General features: G+C 25.0%; 1 protein-coding gene across 1 annotated transcript in view; it reads left to right on the top strand.

Annotated features, from left to right (window-relative positions):
- Positions 1-377: 377 nt before the first annotated feature.
- Positions 378-23,974, top strand: part of LOC130671268 (cyclin-dependent kinase 14) — a 39,397-nt gene continuing 15,800 nt past the window's right edge. Inside the window, exons 1-2 of the mRNA XM_057475046.1 lie at positions 378-498; positions 565-823. The gene's annotated coding sequence lies outside the window, so the exon portion shown is untranslated. The remainder of the gene's footprint in view (positions 499-564; positions 824-23,974) is intronic.

Below are 23,974 nucleotides of genomic sequence, written 5' to 3'. Positions count from 1 at the left end.
CGGTAAGTGTACAAGATAACAAAGATCTTGGCTCTGTAATTTATTCATTGATAAAGCAGAGTTCGTTTATACATCAGGAATTTAATCTTACCAACGCCTGCTTAAATTATTTAAATATGTATTGTGTATATATTATTTTAACGTAGAAAATCAAAATGGATTGAAAATATTAGGGTAAACTGGTTATTTTTTACTTAAAACTTTAATTATTCTATATTGGCTTATTCAATGTGTAATTATTATGCATTTTAATTTTGAACGTTTATATTCACTCTATGTTTTAAATTTATATGCGATGGTACAGACTGCAGCTGTGTGCAATATAATATGCAACGCTAAGCATATACTTTGTTAATCTTTTAGCAGAGATATTTAATTGTCAAGAACAACAGTACCGTTACGACCACTGAGTAGTACAGATATTATAAAAAGCTAAAATGAATGTATTCATGGGTGATCGTTTTTTTTGTGCGTCGTGTCCGGAGTTTGCCTCACCATGTAAGTTCAAAATATTTATGTATATTATAAGTGAAAAAACAGTGTGTGACCAGCTTTCGTTTTAAGGTGATACGTCAGGTAGCTGAGCTTTTTTACAAGCTGGCGAGTATTTACAGCTACAAGCTATTAGAAGTCTTGGATATGCTGGATGAAATAACTACGCTTCACAGGACTCCGATTGCCGTGTGTTTTGGAGGACATCTACAAAACAACGGAAGGGATACACGACGTCCGCGTGGACCGTCACATCAAAGCGAAAATATCGTTCAGGGAATACAACGCTCCTGATTTATACACAGGGAATGTAGAGGGTGTGATATGGGCGGTGAGTTACTTAGTTTTCTCGATTAAGTGATAAAACGGAAATAAAGTTTTATTCTTAAAATTGATATGTGAGCACGTGTTTTATTCTAATGATTATTATTATTATTATTATTATTATTATTATTATTATTATTATTATTATTATTATTATTATTATTATTATTATTATTATTATTATTATTATTATTATTATTATTATTATTATTATTATTATTATTATTATTATTATTATTATTATTATTATTATTATTATTATTATTATTATTATTATTATTATTATTATTATTATTATTATTATTATTATTATTATTATTATTATTATTATTATTATTATTATTATTATTATTATTATTATTATTATTATTATTATTATTATTATTATTATTATTATTATTATTTAAATTTAAATCAGCCAGAGCCGGCTCAGCTCTCACCGCTCTAGCTCCCACCGCCGCGCGATATCCCCCTCCACTTTGGAGTGGGGTCCGCTATAGTGGCAATACTACTTCGTCTGATTATAAAGTGTATGGTATTTCTATGTGATTTCTATGAAATTTCTATCCCAATAGAAATTTCATACATATTTATTCTTCTGAATATAAAGTGTATGGAATTTCTATGTGATTTCTATGGAATTTCTATTCCAATAGAAATTTCATACATATTTATTCTTCTGATTATAAAGTGTATGGTATTTCTATGTGATTTCTATGGAATTTCTATTCCAATAGAAATTTCATACATATTTATTCGTCTGATTATAAAGTGTATGGTATTTCTATGTGATTTCTATGGAATTTCTATTCCAATAGAAATTTCATACATATTTATTCTTCTGAATATAAAGTGTATGGTATTTCTATGTGATTTCTATGGAATTTCTATTCCTATAGAAATTTCATACATATTTATTCTTCTGAATATAAAGTGTATGGTATTTCTATGTGATTTCTATGGAATTTCTATTCCAATAGAAATTTCATACATATTTATTCTTCTGAATATAAAGTGTATGGTATTTCTATGTGATTTCTATGGAATTTCTATTCCAATAGAAATTTCATACATATTTATTCTTCTGATTATAAAGTGTATGGTATTTCTATAGGATTTCTATGGAATTTCTATTCCAATAGAAATTTCATACATATTTATTCTTCTGAATATAAAGTGTATGGTATTTCTATGGGATTTCTATGGAATTTCTGTTCCAATAGAAATTTCATACATATTTCTTCTTCTGAATATTAAGTGTATGGTATTTCTATAGGATTTCTATGGAATTCATTCCAATAGAAATTTCATACATATTTATTCTTCTGATTATAAAGTGTATGGTATTTCTATGTGATTTCTATGGAATTTCTATTCCAATAGAAATTTCATACATATTTATTCGTCTGATTATAAAGTGTATGGTATTTCTATGTGATTTCTATGGAATTTCTATTCCAATAGAAATTTCATACATATTTATTCTTCTGAATATAAAGTGTATGGTATTTCTATGTGATTTCTATGGAATTTCTATTCCAATAGAAATTTCATACATATTTATTCTTCTGAATATAAAGTGTATGGTATTTTTATGTGATTTCTATGGAATTTCTATTCCAATAGAAATTTCATACATATTTATTCTTCTGAATATAAAGTGTATGGTATTTCTATGTGATTTCTATGGAATTTCTATTCCAATAGAAATTTCATACATATTTATTCTTCTGAATATAAAGTGTATGGTATTTCTATGTGATTTCTATGGAATTTCTATTCCAATAGAAATTTCATATATATTTATTCGTCTGATTATAAAGTGTATGGTATTTCTATGTGATTTCTATGGAATTTCAATTCCAATAGAAATTTCATACATATTTATTCTTCTGAATATAAAGTGTATGGTATTTCTATGGGATTTCTATGGAATTTCTATTCCAATAGAAATTTCATACATATTTATTCTTCTGATTATAAAGTGTATGGTATTTCTATGTGATTTCTATGGAATTTCTATTCCAATAGAAATTTCATACATATTTATTCGTCTGATTATAAAGTGTATGGTATTTCTATGTGATTTCTATGGAATTTCAATTCCAATAGAAATTTCATACATATTTATTCTTCTGAATATAAAGTGTATGGTATTTCTATGGGATTTCTATGGAATTTCTATTCCAATAGAAATTTCATACATATTTATTCTTCTGATTATAAAGTGTATGGTATTTCTATGTGATTTCTATGGAATTTCTATTCCAATAGAAATTTCATACATATTTCTTCTTCTGAATATAAAGTGTATGGTATTTCTATAGGATTTCTATGGAATTTCTATTCCAATAGAAATTTCATACATATTTATTCTTCTGAATATAAAGTGTATGGAATTTCTATGTGATTTCTATGGAATTTCTATTCCAATAGAAATTTCATACATATTTATTCTTCTGAATATAAAGTGTATGGTATTTCTATGTGATTTCTATGGAATTTCTATTCCAATAGAAATTTCATACATATTTATTCTTCTGATTATAAAGTGTATGGTATTTCTATGTGATTTCTATGGAATTTCTATTCCAATAGAAATTTCATACATATTTATTCTTCTGAATATAAAGTGTATGGTATTTCTATGTGATTTCTATGGAATTTCTATTCCAATAGAAATTTCATACATATTTATTCTTCTGATTATAAAGTGTATGGTATTTCTATGGGATTTCTATGGAATTTCTATTCCAATAGAAATTTCATACATATTTATTCTTCTGATTATAAAGTGTATGGTATTTCTATGTGATTTCTATGGAATTTCAATTCCAATAGAAATTTCATACATATTTATTCTTCTGAATATAAAGTGTATGGTATTTCTATGGGATTTCTATGGAATTTCTATTCCAATAGAAATTTCATACATATTTATTCTTCTGATTATAAAGTGTATGGTATTTCTATGTGATTTCTATGGAATTTCTATTCCAATAGAAATTTCATACATATTTCTTCTTCTGAATATAAAGTGTATGGTATTTCTATAGGATTTCTATGGAATTTCTATTCCAATAGAAATTTCATACATATTTATTCTTCTGAATATAAAGTGTATGGAATTTCTATGTGATTTCTATGGAATTTCTATTCCAATAGAAATTTCATACATATTTATTCTTCTGAATATAAAGTGTATGGAATTTCTATGTGATTTCTATGGAATTTCTATTCCAATAGAAATTTCATACATATTTATTCTTCTAAATATAAAGTGTATGGTATTTCTATGTGATTTCTATGGAATTTCTATTCCAATAGAAATTTCATACATATTTATTCGTCTGATTATAAAGTGTATGGTATTTCTATGTGATTTCTATGGAATTTCTATTCCAATAGAAATTTCATACATATTTATTCTTCTGAATATAAAGTGTATGGTATTTCTATGTGATTTCTATGGAATTTCTATTCCAATAGAAATTTCATACATATTTCTTCTTCTGAATATAAAGTGTATGGTATTTCTATAGGATTTCTATGGAATTTCTATTCCAATAGAAATTTCATACATATTTATTCTTCTGAATATAAAGTGTATGGTATTTCTATGTGATTTCTATGGTATTTCTATTCCAATAGAAATTTCATACATATTTATTCTTCTGAATATAAAGTGTATGGTATTTTTATGTGATTTCTATGGAATTTCTATTCCAATAGAAATTTCATACATATTTATTCTTCTGATTATAAAGTGTATGGTATTTCTATGTGATTTCTATGGAATTTCTATTCCAATAGAAATTTCATACATATTTATTCGTCTGATTATAAAGTGTATGGTATTTCTATGTGATTTCTATGGAATTTCAATTCCAATAGAAATTTCATACATATTTATTCTTCTGAATATAAAGTGTATGGTATTTCTATGGGATTTCTATGGAATTTCTATTCCAATAGAAATTTCATACATATTTATTCTTCTGATTATAAAGTGTATGGTATTTCTATGTGATTTCTATGGAATTTCTATTCCAATAGAAATTTCATACATATTTCTTCTTCTGAATATAAAGTGTATGGTATTTCTATAGGATTTCTATGGAATTTCTATTCCAATAGAAATTTCATACATATTTATTCTTCTGAATATAAAGTGTATGGAATTTCTATGTGATTTCTATGGAATTTCTATTCCAATAGAAATTTCATACATATTTATTCTTCTGAATATAAAGTGTATGGTATTTCTATGTGATTTCTATGGAATTTCTATTCCAATAGAAATTTCATACATATTTATTCTTCTGATTATAAAGTGTATGGTATTTCTATGTGATTTCTATGGAATTTCTATTCCAATAGAAATTTCATACATATTTATTCTTCTGAATATAAAGTGTATGGTATTTCTATGTGATTTCTATGGAATTTCTATTCCAATAGAAATTTCATACATATTTATTCTTCTGATTATAAAGTGTATGGTATTTCTATGGGATTTCTATGGAATTTCTATTCCAATAGAAATTTCATACATATTTATTCTTCTGATTATAAAGTGTATGGTATTTCTATGTGATTTCTATGGAATTTCAATTCCAATAGAAATTTCATACATATTTATTCTTCTGAATATAAAGTGTATGGTATTTCTATGGGATTTCTATGGAATTTCTATTCCAATAGAAATTTCATACATATTTATTCTTCTGATTATAAAGTGTATGGTATTTCTATGTGATTTCTATGGAATTTCTATTCCAATAGAAATTTCATACATATTTCTTCTTCTGAATATAAAGTGTATGGTATTTCTATAGGATTTCTATGGAATTTCTATTCCAATAGAAATTTCATACATATTTATTCTTCTGAATATAAAGTGTATGGAATTTCTATGTGATTTCTATGGAATTTCTATTCCAATAGAAATTTCATACATATTTATTCTTCTGAATATAAAGTGTATGGAATTTCTATGTGATTTCTATGGAATTTCTATTCCAATAGAAATTTCATACATATTTATTCTTCTAAATATAAAGTGTATGGTATTTCTATGTGATTTCTATGGAATTTCTATTCCAATAGAAATTTCATACATATTTATTCGTCTGATTATAAAGTGTATGGTATTTCTATGTGATTTCTATGGAATTTCTATTCCAATAGAAATTTCATACATATTTATTCTTCTGAATATAAAGTGTATGGTATTTCTATGTGATTTCTATGGAATTTCTATTCCAATAGAAATTTCATACATATTTATTCTTCTGAATATAAAGTGTATGGTATTTTTATGTGATTTCTATGGAATTTCTATTCCAATAGAAATTTCATACATATTTATTCTTCTGAATATAAAGTGTATGGTATTTCTATGTGATTTCTATGGAATTTCTATTCCAATAGAAATTTCATACATATTTATTCTTCTGAATATAAAGTGTATGGTATTTCTATGTGATTTCTATGGAATTTCTATTCCAATAGAAATTTCATATATATTTATTCGTCTGATTATAAAGTGTATGGTATTTCTATGTGATTTCTATGGAATTTCAATTCCAATAGAAATTTCATACATATTTATTCTTCTGAATATAAAGTGTATGGTATTTCTATGGGATTTCTATGGAATTTCTATTCCAATAGAAATTTCATACATATTTATTCTTCTGATTATAAAGTGTATGGTATTTCTATGTGATTTCTATGGAATTTCTATTCCAATAGAAATTTCATACATATTTATTCGTCTGATTATAAAGTGTATGGTATTTCTATGTGATTTCTATGGAATTTCAATTCCAATAGAAATTTCATACATATTTATTCTTCTGAATATAAAGTGTATGGTATTTCTATGGGATTTCTATGGAATTTCTATTCCAATAGAAATTTCATACATATTTATTCTTCTGATTATAAAGTGTATGGTATTTCTATGTGATTTCTATGGAATTTCTATTCCAATAGAAATTTCATACATATTTCTTCTTCTGAATATAAAGTGTATGGTATTTCTATAGGATTTCTATGGAATTTCTATTCCAATAGAAATTTCATACATATTTATTCTTCTGAATATAAAGTGTATGGAATTTCTATGTGATTTCTATGGAATTTCTATTCCAATAGAAATTTCATACATATTTATTCTTCTGAATATAAAGTGTATGGTATTTCTATGTGATTTCTATGGAATTTCTATTCCAATAGAAATTTCATACATATTTATTCTTCTGATTATAAAGTGTATGGTATTTCTATGTGATTTCTATGGAATTTCTATTCCAATAGAAATTTCATACATATTTATTCTTCTGAATATAAAGTGTATGGTATTTCTATGTGATTTCTATGGAATTTCTATTCCAATAGAAATTTCATACATATTTATTCTTCTGATTATAAAGTGTATGGTATTTCTATGGGATTTCTATGGAATTTCTATTCCAATAGAAATTTCATACATATTTATTCTTCTGATTATAAAGTGTATGGTATTTCTATGTGATTTCTATGGAATTTCAATTCCAATAGAAATTTCATACATATTTATTCTTCTGAATATAAAGTGTATGGTATTTCTATGGGATTTCTATGGAATTTCTATTCCAATAGAAATTTCATACATATTTATTCTTCTGATTATAAAGTGTATGGTATTTCTATGTGATTTCTATGGAATTTCTATTCCAATAGAAATTTCATACATATTTCTTCTTCTGAATATAAAGTGTATGGTATTTCTATAGGATTTCTATGGAATTTCTATTCCAATAGAAATTTCATACATATTTATTCTTCTGAATATAAAGTGTATGGAATTTCTATGTGATTTCTATGGAATTTCTATTCCAATAGAAATTTCATACATATTTATTCTTCTGAATATAAAGTGTATGGAATTTCTATGTGATTTCTATGGAATTTCTATTCCAATAGAAATTTCATACATATTTATTCTTCTGATTATAAAGTGTATGGTATTTCTATGTGATTTCTATGGAATTTCTATTCCAATAGAAATTTCATACATATTTATTCTTCTAAATATAAAGTGTATGGTATTTCTATGTGATTTCTATGGAATTTCTATTCCAATAGAAATTTCATACATATTTATTCTTCTGATTATAAAGTGTATGGTATTTCTATGTGATTTCTATGGAATTTCTATTCCAATAGAAATTTCATACATATTTATTCTTCTGATTATAAAGTGTATGGTATTTCTATGTGATTTCTATGGAATTTCTATTCCAATAGAAATTTCATACATATTTATTCTTCTGATTATAAAGTGTATGGTATTTCTATGTGATTTCTATGGAATTTCTATTCCAATAGAAATTTCATACATATTTCTTCTTCTGAATATAAAGTGTATGGTATTTCTATAGGATTTCTATGGAATTTCTATTCCAATAGAAATTTCATACATATTTATTCTTCTGAATATAAAGTGTATGGAATTTCTATGTGATTTCTATGGAATTTCTATTCCAATAGAAATTTCATACATATTTATTCTTCTGAATATAAAGTGTATGGTATTTCTATGTGATTTCTATGGAATTTCTATTCCAATAGAAATTTCATACATATTTATTCTTCTGATTATAAAGTGTATGGTATTTCTATGTGATTTCTATGGAATTTCTATTCCAATAGAAATTTCATACATATTTATTCTTCTGATTATAAAGTGTATGGTATTTCTATGTGATTTCTATGGAATTTCTATTCCAATAGAAATTTCATACATATTTCTTCTTCTGAATATAAAGTGTATGGTATTTCTATAGGATTTCTATGGAATTTCTATTCCAATAGAAATTTCATACATATTTATTCTTCTGAATATAAAGTGTATGGAATTTCTATGTGATTTCTATGGAATTTCTATTCCAATAGAAATTTCATACATATTTATTCTTCTGAATATAAAGTGTATGGTATTTCTATGTGATTTCTATGGAATTTCTATTCCAATAGAAATTTCATACATATTTATTCGTCTGATTATAAAGTGTATGGTATTTCTATGTGATTTCTATGGAATTTCAATTCCAATAGAAATTTCATACATATTTATTCTTCTGAATATAAAGTGTATGGTATTTCTATGGGATTTCTATGGAATTTCTATTCCAATAGAAATTTCATACATATTTATTCTTCTGATTATAAAGTGTATGGTATTTCTATGTGATTTCTATGGAATTTCTATTCCAATAGAAATTTCATACATATTTATTCTTCTGAATATAAAGTGTATGGTATTTTTATGTGATTTCTATGGAATTTCTATTCCAATAGAAATTTCATACATATTTATTCTTCTGAATATAAAGTGTATGGTATTTCTATGTGATTTCTATGGAATTTCTATTCCAATAGAAATTTCATACATATTTATTCTTCTGAATATAAAGTGTATGGTATTTCTATGTGATTTCTATGGAATTTCTATTCCAATAGAAATTTCATACATATTTATTCGTCTGATTATAAAGTGTATGGTATTTCTATGTGATTTCTATGGAATTTCAATTCCAATAGAAATTTCATACATATTTATTCTTCTGAATATAAAGTGTATGGTATTTCTATGGGATTTCTATGGAATTTCTATTCCAATAGAAATTTCATACATATTTATTCTTCTGATTATAAAGTGTATGGTATTTCTATGTGATTTCTATGGAATTTCTATTCCAATAGAAATTTCATACATATTTATTCTTCTGAATATAAAGTGTATGGTATTTTTATGTGATTTCTATGGAATTTCTATTCCAATAGAAATTTCATACATATTTATTCTTCTGAATATAAAGTGTATGGTATTTCTATGTGATTTCTATGGAATTTCTATTCCAATAGAAATTTCATACATATTTATTCTTCTGATTATAAAGTGTATGGTATTTCTATGTGATTTCTATGGAATTTCAATTCCAATAGAAATTTCATACATATTTATTCTTCTGAATATAAAGTGTATGGTATTTCTATGGGATTTCTATGGAATTTCTATTCCAATAGAAATTTCATACATATTTATTCTTCTGATTATAAAGTGTATGGTATTTCTATGTGATTTCTATGGTATTTCTATTCCAATAGAAATTTCATACATATTTATTCTTCTGAATATAAAGTGTATGGTATTTTTATGTGATTTCTATGGAATTTCTATTCCAATAGAAATTTCATACATATTTATTCTTCTGAATATAAAGTGTATGGAATTTCTATGTGATTTCTATGGAATTTCTATTCCAATAGAAATTTCATACATATTTATTCTTCTGAATATAAAGTGTATGGTATTTCTATGGGATTTCTATGGAATTTCTATTCCAATAGAAATTTCATACATATTTATTCTTCTGATTATAAAGTGTATGGTATTTCTATGTGATTTCTATGGAATTTCTATTCCAATAGAAATTTCATACATATTTATTCTTCTGAATATAAAGTGTATGGAATTTCTATGTGATTTCTATGGAATTTCTATTCCAATAGAAATTTCATACATATTTATTCTTCTGAATATAAAGTGTATGGTATTTCTATGGGATTTCTATGGAATTTCTATTCCAATAGAAATTTCATACATATTTATTCTTCTGATTATAAAGTGTATGGTATTTCTATGTGATTTCTATGGAATTTCTATTCCAATAGAAATTTCATACATATTTATTCTTCTGAATATAAAGTGTATGGTATTTTTATGTGATTTCTATGGAATTTCTATTCCAATAGAAATTTCATACATATTTATTCTTCTGAATATAAAGTGTATGGTATTTCTATGTGATTTCTATGGAATTTCTATTCCAATAGAAATTTCATACATATTTATTCTTCTGAATATAAAGTGTATGGTATTTTTATGTGATTTCTATGGAATTTCTATTCCAATAGAAATTTCATACATATTTATTCTTCTGAATATAAAGTGTATGGTATTTCTATGTGATTTCTATGGAATTTCTATTCCAATAGAAATTTCATACATATTTATTCTTCTGAATATAAAGTGTATGGTATTTCTATGTGATTTCTATGGAATTTCTATTCCAATAGAAATTTCATACATATTTATTCGTCTGATTATAAAGTGTATGGTATTTCTATGTGATTTCTATGGAATTTCAATTCCAATAGAAATTTCATACATATTTATTCTTCTGAATATAAAGTGTATGGTATTTCTATGGGATTTCTATGGAATTTCTATTCCAATAGAAATTTCATACATATTTATTCTTCTGATTATAAAGTGTATGGTATTTCTATGTGATTTCTATGGAATTTCTATTCCAATAGAAATTTCATACATATTTATTCTTCTGAATATAAAGTGTATGGTATTTTTATGTGATTTCTATGGAATTTCTATTCCAATAGAAATTTCATACATATTTATTCTTCTGAATATAAAGTGTATGGTATTTCTATGTGATTTCTATGGAATTTCTATTCCAATAGAAATTTCATACATATTTATTCTTCTGATTATAAAGTGTATGGTATTTCTATGTGATTTCTATGGAATTTCAATTCCAATAGAAATTTCATACATATTTATTCTTCTGAATATAAAGTGTATGGTATTTCTATGGGATTTCTATGGAATTTCTATTCCAATAGAAATTTCATAAATATTTATTCTTCTGATTATAAAGTGTATGGTATTTCTATGTGATTTCTATGGTATTTCTATTCCAATAGAAATTTCATACATATTTATTCTTCTGAATATAAAGTGTATGGTATTTTTATGTGATTTCTATGGAATTTCTATTCCAATAGAAATTTCATACATATTTATTCTTCTGAATATAAAGTGTATGGAATTTCTATGTGATTTCTATGGAATTTCTATTCCAATAGAAATTTCATACATATTTATTCTTCTGAATATAAAGTGTATGGTATTTCTATGGGATTTCTATGGAATTTCTATTCCAATAGAAATTTCATACATATTTATTCTTCTGATTATAAAGTGTATGGTATTTCTATGTGATTTCTATGGAATTTCTATTCCAATAGAAATTTCATACATATTTATTCTTCTGAATATAAAGTGTATGGAATTTCTATGTGATTTCTATGGAATTTCTATTCCAATAGAAATTTCATACATATTTATTCTTCTGAATATAAAGTGTATGGTATTTCTATGGGATTTCTATGGAATTTCTATTCCAATAGAAATTTCATACATATTTATTCTTCTGATTATAAAGTGTATGGTATTTCTATGTGATTTCTATGGAATTTCTATTCCAATAGAAATTTCATACATATTTATTCTTCTGAATATAAAGTGTATGGTATTTTTATGTGATTTCTATGGAATTTCTATTCCAATAGAAATTTCATACATATTTATTCTTCTGAATATAAAGTGTATGGTATTTCTATGTGATTTCTATGGAATTTCTATTCCAATAGAAATTTCATACATATTTATTCTTCTGAATATAAAGTGTATGGTATTTCTATGTGATTTCTATGGAATTTCTATTCCAATAGAAATTTCATACATATTTATTCTTCTGAATATAAAGTGTATGGTATTTCTATGTGATTTCTATGGAATTTCTATTCCAATAGAAATTTCATACATATTTATTCTTCTGATTATAAAGTGTATGGTATTTCTATGTGATTTCTATGGAATTTCTATTCCAATAGAAATTTCATACATATTTATTCTTCTGATTATAAAGTGTATGGTATTTCTATGGGATTTCTATGGAATTTCTATTCCAATAGAAATTTCATACATATTTATTCTTCTGATTATAAAGTGTATGGTATTTCTATGTGATTTCTATGGAATTTCTATTCCAATAGAAATTTCATACATATTTATTCTTCTGATTATAAAGTGTATGGTATTTCTATGTGATTTCTATGGAATTTCTATTCCAATAGAAATTTCATACATATTTATTCTTCTGAATATAAAGTGTATGGTATTTTTATGTGATTTCTATGGAATTTCTATTCCAATAGAAATTTCATACATATTTATTCTTCTGAATATAAAGTGTATGGTATTTCTATGTGATTTCTATGGAATTTCTATTCCAATAGAAATTTCATACATATTTATTCTTCTGAATATAAAGTGTATGGTATTTTTATGTGATTTCTATGGAATTTCTATTCCAATAGAAATTTCATACATATTTATTCTTCTGAATATAAAGTGTATGGTATTTCTATGTGATTTCTATGGAATTTCTATTCCAATAGAAATTTCATACATATTTATTCTTCTGAATATAAAGTGTATGGTATTTCTATGTGATTTCTATGGATTTCTATTCCAATAGAAATTTCATACATATTTATTCGTCTGATTATAAAGTGTATGGTATTTCTATGTGATTTCTATGGAATTTCAATTCCAATAGAAATTTCATACATATTTATTCTTCTGAATATAAAGTGTATGGTATTTCTATGGGATTTCTATGGAATTTCTATTCCAATAGAAATTTCATACATATTTATTCTTCTGATTATAAAGTGTATGGTATTTCTATGTGATTTCTATGGAATTTCTATTCCAATAGAAATTTCATACATATTTATTCTTCTGAATATAAAGTGTATGGTATTTTTATGTGATTTCTATGGAATTTCTATTCCAATAGAAATTTCATACATATTTATTCTTCTGAATATAAAGTGTATGGTATTTCTATGTGATTTCTATGGAATTTCTATTCCAATAGAAATTTCATACATATTTATTCTTCTGATTATAAAGTGTATGGTATTTCTATGTGATTTCTATGGAATTTCAATTCCAATAGAAATTTCATACATATTTATTCTTCTGAATATAAAGTGTATGGTATTTCTATGGGATTTCTATGGAATTTCTATTCCAATAGAAATTTCATAAATATTTATTCTTCTGATTATAAAGTGTATGGTATTTCTATGTGATTTCTATGGTATTTCTATTCCAATAGAAATTTCATACATATTTATTCTTCTGAATATAAAGTGTATGGTATTTTTATGTGATTTCTATGGAATTTCTATTCCAATAGAAATTTCATACATATTTATTCTTCTGAATATAAAGTGTATGGAATTTCTATGTGATTTCTATGGAATTTCTATTCCAATAGAAATTTCATACATATTTATTCTTCTGAATATAAAGTGTATGGTATTTCTATGGGATTTCTATGGAATTTCTATTCCAATAGAAATTTCATACATATTTATTCTTCTGATTATAAAGTGTATGGTATTTCTATGTGATTTCTATGGAATTTCTATTCCAATAGAAATTTCATACATATTTATTCTTCTGAATATAAAGTGTATGGAATTTCTATGTGATTTCTATGGAATTTCTATTCCAATAGAAATTTCATACATATTTATTCTTCTGATATAAAGTGTATGGTATTTCTATGGGATTTCTATGGAATTTCTATTCCAATAGAAATTTCATACATATTTATTCTTCTGATTATAAAGTGTATGGTATTTCTATGTGATTTCTATGGAATTTCTATTCCAATAGAAATTTCATACATATTTATTCTTCTGAATATAAAGTGTATGGTATTTTTATGTGATTTCTATGGAATTTCTATTCCAATAGAAATTTCATACATATTTATTCTTCTGAATATAAAGTGTATGGTATTTCTATGTGATTTCTATGGAATTTCTATTCCAATAGAAATTTCATACATATTTATTCTTCTGAATATAAAGTGTATGGTATTTCTATGTGATTTCTATGGAATTTCTATTCCAATAGAAATTTCATACATATTTATTCTTCTGAATATAAAGTGTATGGTATTTCTATGTGATTTCTATGGAATTTCTATTCCAATAGAAATTTCATACATATTTATTCTTCTGATTATAAAGTGTATGGTATTTCTATGTGATTTCTATGGAATTTCTATTCCAATAGAAATTTCATACATATTTATTCTTCTGATTATAAAGTGTATGGTATTTCTATGGGATTTCTATGGAATTTCTATTCCAATAGAAATTTCATACATATTTATTCTTCTGAATATAAAGTGTATGGTATTTTTATGTGATTTCTATGGAATTTCTATTCCAATAGAAATTTCATACATATTTATTCTTCTGAATATAAAGTGTATGGTATTTCTATGGGATTTCTATGGAATTTCTATTCCAATAGAAATTTCATACATATTTATTCTTCTGAATATAAAGTGTATGGAATTTCTATGTGATTTCTATGGAATTTCTATTCCAATAGAAATTTCATACATATTTATTCTTCTGAATATAAAGTGTATGGTATTTCTATGGGATTTCTATGGAATTTCTATTCCAATAGAAATTTCATACATATTTATTCTTCTGATTATAAAGTGTATGGTATTTCTATGTGATTTCTATGGAATTTCTATTCCAATAGAAATTTCATACATATTTATTCTTCTGAATATAAAGTGTATGGTATTTTTATGTGATTTCTATGGAATTTCTATTCCAATAGAAATTTCATACATATTTATTCTTCTGAATATAAAGTGTATGGTATTTCTATGTGATTTCTATGGAATTTCTATTCCAATAGAAATTTCATACATATTTATTCTTCTGATTATAAAGTGTATGGTATTTCTATGTGATTTCTATGGAATTTCAATTCCAATAGAAATTTCATACATATTTATTCTTCTGAATATAAAGTGTATGGTATTTCTATGGGATTTCTATGGAATTTCTATTCCAATAGAAATTTCATAAATATTTATTCTTCTGATTATAAAGTGTATGGTATTTCTATGTGATTTCTATGGTATTTCTATTCCAATAGAAATTTCATACATATTTATTCTTCTGAATATAAAGTGTATGGTATTTTTATGTGATTTCTATGGAATTTCTATTCCAATAGAAATTTCATACATATTTATTCTTCTGAATATAAAGTGTATGGAATTTCTATGTGATTTCTATGGAATTTCTATTCCAATAGAAATTTCATACATATTTATTCTTCTGAATATAAAGTGTATGGTATTTCTATGGGATTTCTATGGAATTTCTATTCCAATAGAAATTTCATACATATTTATTCTTCTGATTATAAAGTGTATGGTATTTCTATGTGATTTCTATGGAATTTCTATTCCAATAGAAATTTCATACATATTTATTCTTCTGAATATAAAGTGTATGGAATTTCTATGTGATTTCTATGGAATTTCTATTCCAATAGAAATTTCATACATATTTATTCTTCTGAATATAAAGTGTATGGTATTTCTATGGGATTTCTATGGAATTTCTATTCCAATAGAAATTTCATACATATTTATTCTTCTGATTATAAAGTGTATGGTATTTCTATGTGATTTCTATGGAATTTCTATTCCAATAGAAATTTCATACATATTTATTCTTCTGAATATAAAGTGTATGGTATTTTTATGTGATTTCTATGGAATTTCTATTCCAATAGAAATTTCATACATATTTATTCTTCTGAATATAAAGTGTATGGTATTTCTATGTGATTTCTATGGAATTTCTATTCCAATAGAAATTTCATACATATTTATTCTTCTGAATATAAAGTGTATGGTATTTCTATGTGATTTCTATGGAATTTCTATTCCAATAGAAATTTCATACATATTTATTCTTCTGAATATAAAGTGTATGGTATTTCTATGTGATTTCTATGGAATTTCTATTCCAATAGAAATTTCATACATATTTATTCTTCTGATTATAAAGTGTATGGTATTTCTATGTGATTTCTATGGAATTTCTATTCCAATAGAAATTTCATACATATTTATTCTTCTGATTATAAAGTGTATGGTATTTCTATGGGATTTCTATGGAATTTCTATTCCAATAGAAATTTCATACATATTTATTCTTCTGATTATAAAGTGTATGGTATTTCTATGTGATTTCTATGGAATTTCTATTCCAATAGAAATTTCATACATATTTATTCTTCTGATTATAAAGTGTATGGTATTTCTATGTGATTTCTATGGAATTTCTATTCCAATAGAAATTTCATACATATTTATTCTTCTGATTATAAAGTGTATGGTATTTCTATGTGATTTCTATGGAATTTCTATTCCAATAGAAATTTCATACATATTTATTCTTCTGAATATAAAGTGTATGGTATTTCTATGTGATTTCTATGGAATTTCTATTCCAATAGAAATTTCATACATATTTATTCTTCTGATTATAAAGTGTATGGTATTTCTATGTGATTTCTATGGAATTTCTATTCCAATAGAAATTTCATACATATTTATTCTTCTGATTATAAAGTGTATGGTATTTCTATGTGATTTCTATGGAATTTCAATTCCAATAGAAATTTCATACATATTTATTCTTCTGAATATAAAGTGTATGGTATTTCTATGTGATTTCTATGGAATTTCTATTCCAATAGAAATTTCATACATATTTATTCTTCTGAATATAAAGTGTATGGTATTTCTATGTGATTTCTATGGAATTTCTATTCCAATAGAAATTTCATACATATTTATTCTTCTGATTATAAAGTGTATGGTATTTCTATGTGATTTCTATGGAATTTCTATTCCAATAGAAATTTCATACATATTTATTCTTCTGATTATAAAGTGTATGGTATTTCTATGGGATTTCTATGGAATTTCTATTCCAATAGAAATTTCATACATATTTATTCTTCTGATTATAAAGTGTATGGTATTTCTATGTGATTTCTATGGAATTTCTATTCCAATAGAAATTTCATACATATTTATTCTTCTGATTATAAAGTGTATGGTATTTCTATGTGATTTCTATGGAATTTCTATTCCAATAGAAATTTCATACATATTTATTCTTCTGAATATAAAGTGTATGGTATTTTTATGTGATTTCTATGGAATTTCTATTCCAATAGAAATTTCATACATATTTATTCTTCTGAATATAAAGTGTATGGTATTTCTATGTGATTTCTATGGAATTTCTATTCCAATAGAAATTTCATACATATTTATTCTTCTGAATATAAAGTGTATGGTATTTTTATGTGATTTCTATGGAATTTCTATTCCAATAGAAATTTCATACATATTTATTCTTCTGAATATAAAGTGTATGGTATTTCTATGTGATTTCTATGGAATTTCTATTCCAATAGAAATTTCATACATATTTATTCTTCTGAATATAAAGTGTATGGTATTTCTATGTGATTTCTATGGAATTTCTATTCCAATAGAAATTTCATACATATTTATTCGTCTGATTATAAAGTGTATGGTATTTCTATGTGATTTCTATGGAATTTCAATTCCAATAGAAATTTCATACATATTTATTCTTCTGAATATAAAGTGTATGGTATTTCTATGGGATTTCTATGGAATTTCTATTCCAATAGAAATTTCATACATATTTATTCTTCTGATTATAAAGTGTATGGTATTTCTATGTGATTTCTATGGAATTTCTATTCCAATAGAAATTTCATACATATTTATTCTTCTGAATATAAAGTGTATGGTATTTTTATGTGATTTCTATGGAATTTCTATTCCAATAGAAATTTCATACATATTTATTCTTCTGAATATAAAGTGTATGGTATTTCTATGTGATTTCTATGGAATTTCTATTCCAATAGAAATTTCATACATATTTATTCTTCTGATTATAAAGTGTATGGTATTTCTATGTGATTTCTATGGAATTTCAATTCCAATAGAAATTTCATACATATTTATTCTTCTGAATATAAAGTGTATGGTATTTCTATGGGATTTCTATGGAATTTCTATTCCAATAGAAATTTCATAAATATTTATTCTTCTGATTATAAAGTGTATGGTATTTCTATGTGATTTCTATGGTATTTCTATTCCAATAGAAATTTCATACATATTTATTCTTCTGAATATAAAGTGTATGGTATTTTTATGTGATTTCTATGGAATTTCTATTCCAATAGAAATTTCATACATATTTATTCTTCTGAATATAAAGTGTATGGAATTTCTATGTGATTTCTATGGAATTTCTATTCCAATAGAAATTTCATACATATTTATTCTTCTGAATATAAAGTGTATGGTATTTCTATGGGATTTCTATGGAATTTCTATTCCAATAGAAATTTCATACATATTTATTCTTCTGATTATAAAGTGTATGGTATTTCTATGTGATTTCTATGGAATTTCTATTCCAATAGAAATTTCATACATATTTATTCTTCTGAATATAAAGTGTATGGAATTTCTATGTGATTTCTATGGAATTTCTATTCCAATAGAAATTTCATACATATTTATTCTTCTGAATATAAAGTGTATGGTATTTCTATGGGATTTCTATGGAATTTCTATTCCAATAGAAATTTCATACATATTTATTCTTCTGATTATAAAGTGTATGGTATTTCTATGTGATTTCTATGGAATTTCTATTCCAATAGAAATTTCATACATATTTATTCTTCTGAATATAAAGTGTATGGTATTTTTATGTGATTTCTATGGAATTTCTATTCCAATAGAAATTTCATACATATTTATTCTTCTGAATATAAAGTGTATGGTATTTCTATGTGATTTCTATGGAATTTCTATTCCAATAGAAATTTCATACATATTTATTCTTCTGAATATAAAGTGTATGGTATTTCTATGTGATTTCTATGGAATTTCTATTCCAATAGAAATTTCATACATATTTATTCTTCTGAATATAAAGTGTATGGTATTTCTATGTGATTTCTATGGAATTTCTATTCCAATAGAAATTTCATACATATTTATTCTTCTGATTATAAAGTGTATGGTATTTCTATGTGATTTCTATGGAATTTCTATTCCAATAGAAATTTCATACATATTTATTCTTCTGATTATAAAGTGTATGGTATTTCTATGGGATTTCTATGGAATTTCTATTCCAATAGAAATTTCATACATATTTATTCTTCTGATTATAAAGTGTATGGTATTTCTATGTGATTTCTATGGAATTTCTATTCCAATAGAAATTTCATACATATTTATTCTTCTGATTATAAAGTGTATGGTATTTCTATGTGATTTCTATGGAATTTCTATTCCAATAGAAATTTCATACATATTTATTCTTCTGATTATAAAGTGTATGGTATTTCTATGTGATTTCTATGGAATTTCTATTCCAATAGAAATTTCATACATATTTATTCTTCTGAATATAAAGTGTATGGTATTTCTATGTGATTTCTATGGAATTTCTATTCCAATAGAAATTTCATACATATTTATTCTTCTGATTATAAAGTGTATGGTATTTCTATGTGATTTCTATGGAATTTCTATTCCAATAGAAATTTCATACATATTTATTCTTCTGATTATAAAGTGTATGGTATTTCTATGGGATTTCTATGGAATTTCTATTCCAATAGAAATTTCATACATATTTATTCTTCTAAATATAAAGTGTATGGTATTTCTATGTGATTTCTATGGAATTTCTATTCCAATAGAAATTTCATACATATTTATTCTTCTGATTATAAAGTGTATGGTATTTCTATGGGATTTCTATGGAATTTCTATTCCAATAGAAATTTCATACATATTTATTCTTCTGATTATAAAGTGTATGGTATTTCTATGTGATTTCTATGGAATTTCTATTCCAATAGAAATTTCATACATATTTATTCTTCTGAATATAAAGTGTATGGTATTTCTATGGGATTTCTATGGAATTTCTATTCCGATAGCAATCCGATAGAAATACCATACACTTTATATTCAGAGGAAAAAAGGGATATCCGATAGAAATCCCATACTTTTTTTTTTCCTCTGAATATAATCTCTGAATATCCGGAATTATGTTTTTTTTTGTAAAAATTAGTTAAAGATAATTAGAAATTAATTAATTATTAATTAGTAAAAAAAAAAAAAAAAAAATTTGCTCAGTCGTGGTTGCGAACACACAACTTGAAGCTCCTGAAACCAATCGAGTGTAACAGCTTGTATAAAAATCGTATTTGAACCATTAAGTAACAATTAAAAATAATTAATAATATTAATAATAAATAGCTTTTAATAATAATTATTTATTAAAATCAAAATTATTAATCTAAAATTTATTATTAAATAAAAGTACAATGAGAGGATTATGTTTTAATATTCATTTATCTATTTTACAGCCATTGAAATTTGTCTAAAAATTTTTGAATATCAATTAATTAAAATATTTGAACAGATAATTATTTAAAAATTTATTGCGTTAAAAAATAATTAAAAAAAAAAAAATGAAATTCGAGTGCGGATTTGAACACGCAACTCTGAGCGGGTACGAAATGTCGCATGGTGGGAGTAACAATTCTCCTCCGCTTGTCTACAGCGCTCGGTTTCTCTCGGCTTCATTCGGTTTCCCGACACACCGATAGACAAAGTTGCGTGTGTGCACCGCGCGCGAGGCGCTCTGGAAGGGGTAGAAATATCCCACGTTCTGGCAGCAGTGACTACGGTTCTGTCGATGAACGCAGCGCGAGATTCAAACGAGTGGAAGGGTACTCACAGGCACACTACTACTCTCACATGTCACTCATACATGCTCACGGGACTCTACGATTCGCGCTCTCCCCACTAGTCTCACACGGAGACGTTTCGAGATCCTATGACTCTAAAGGGTTAAGAAGTCTTATAATGACTTCTTAAAGGTGTCATTTTTAAGAACTCTTAATTAAGAGTTCTTGAAGACTCCATAAATAAGACGTCAGTTTCGTGACGTCTTAATGTATTCTTTTTATAACTTTTTTGAAGTCAAAATTAGGAACTCTTTAAGGCGTCATGGTAAGTTCATTCTGAAGTCTTATTTGCGAAGTCAGAAAAAAAAACTCTTTGAGAACTCTTTTCAAAGATGTCTTACTGAGTTCGCTAGGTAGCGCAATCGACATCTTGAGAACTTCTTAAAAACTTCTTTAACATGTTTTTAAGACATCCAAATCATAAATAGGAACTGATTCAGAACTCATCAAGACGTCATTTTGCTATCTGGGGAGTGGCTCGGGAGATCACCCAAGTTAACCCTTTCCCGAAAGTGTGAATCGAAATGAATCGGTGTAATAACTTCCCTTTTTTTGAAAATTTGCAATTTTCATAGCGAGAAGTTAATAATAGCTATCTCTTTTTTTTTTGCATGCGCAGATTAAAATTTAGTGCCTGCGCCAAAAAAAAAAATGCCAGCGAACACGGCCACGGCCTTTGAAAAAATTATAATTATAATTATTTTAACTCATTTGTTATTATGACTATTATTGTTGTTATTATTATTATTACAAGCTAACCTTATGTCGTTCAAAATAATATTTATTTTGTATTTATTAAAATTTTTTATACTCATTTTTTTCAGTACAATCTACTCTATATTTTTCCACCTTTCAAATGTGGTATCACACATATATTTCGCAATCTTTAAAAATTATAATTATTTGTTTTTAAAAACTTTCCGTATTCTCTCTGTGCTTTTTGAGAATGATTTAATGCGGTCGACAGATGTCGTTTTCGTCGCGCACTCTGCCAATAGTACAGCAGGACAAGTCGGGCCACAGCCGCACAATGAAAAGTAGGAAAAAGTAAAAGCAGTTGCGATATAAAGGCAAAAAAGTGTAAAAGGAAGTAATTGCGGCTATACTAGAAAACAATTAAAATTAAAAAAAAAATGTATGCTATTTTGCCGATATATATTCCTGGATATATCTTTTTCCGTGTGGGTTGTTATCCAGTCGACCACAAGTACTGGTTAATAAATTTAAACATTTCAATAACAAAAAAATAAAATACTCACATAGTCTCCATAATGGGAGCATTTACTGTTGTTCAATATTTCGGCTTTTAAATTAAAATTTGCGATAATTAAAAAAATAACAAAAATAATTGCTGCATACATGATTGACAATTATCCAGCCTTTTTTTTTTTGTTATTGTTATTTTAAAAATTTTTTTTCAATAATATGTGGAAGCTTGGGTTAACTAGTATAATTTCGACGCTTACCAGTAAAAGACCAAAAATAGATACAGCTCAAAACACACTGACTACAATATCCTGTTGTCGTTAATATGATATATTTATTGATTTAAAAAATATTTCGACGCCATTGTAAACGCATTAAATTTTAATTGCTGTAATTATATTTAGTATCAATTAATAGTACAAATATTATCTTTATTCTTCATCACATTATTGATATTTTGTCGTATAACGATATCTTATCTTATTCGACTTCTATATTTATTTATTTGTTTTTGTGTTTTATTGTTATTTTTTTTTGTAAACTATGAAATTGATTTGAAAAGTTATTAAAGATAAATATGTAACTGAATCAATACAGTTACGAAAATCAAAACGATTGATGTTTCGTTTGCTATTTATATATAAGTTGATAATTAATTAATGGACACAAGATTTTATTTATATTAATTTATAAATTTGACAGTTTAAGGGGTAGAAATTATTGAGTAGTTACCCGGTCTGAAGATTTTTCAAATTTTCGATTAAATGTTCCCTGACGGGGTTTTACCGGGAGCCATAGTACCCCTAGTAACACGTGTTTGAGCAAGATTCTGGAGTAAGTATCTTGCCCTATCCAAAAATCCCCATAGAATCCACTCAACTGCGACAAAAACCGCATAGAAACCAATACAGTCTATAGGATTCTAAGCGGTTTTCGTCGCAGTTGAGTGGATTCTATGGGAATTTTTGGATAGGGTTAGCAAGACCCCTAGCTGCTAGTGTCTTTTTCTACGTATGTCTTTCGCAAGATCGTGTATCAAAAAATCTGTCAAGATTTGTGTATGGCTTGCTCATGGTATCGTACGCAAGAATATTAAAAATATTTTGAACACGGTGCAATGAAAAAGTATCTGACACATTTCTTGCACCAGTAACTTACAGTAGGTACTTACGCATGACTTGCGCAAGATCTGCTCAGGCTCAAGGTCTATTTTGAACCTTGAGCAAGCCATGCGCTTGCGCAACTATTTTAAACTATAGTCTTCCTCCAGAATTTAGTTACAATCTG

Source organism: Microplitis mediator, chromosome 7 (assembly GCF_029852145.1).
Source record: "Microplitis mediator isolate UGA2020A chromosome 7, iyMicMedi2.1, whole genome shotgun sequence".
In the NCBI taxonomy this organism is placed as follows: Eukaryota; Metazoa; Arthropoda; class Insecta; order Hymenoptera; family Braconidae; genus Microplitis; species Microplitis mediator.
This window is presented reverse-complemented; position numbering and strand designations above follow the sequence as displayed.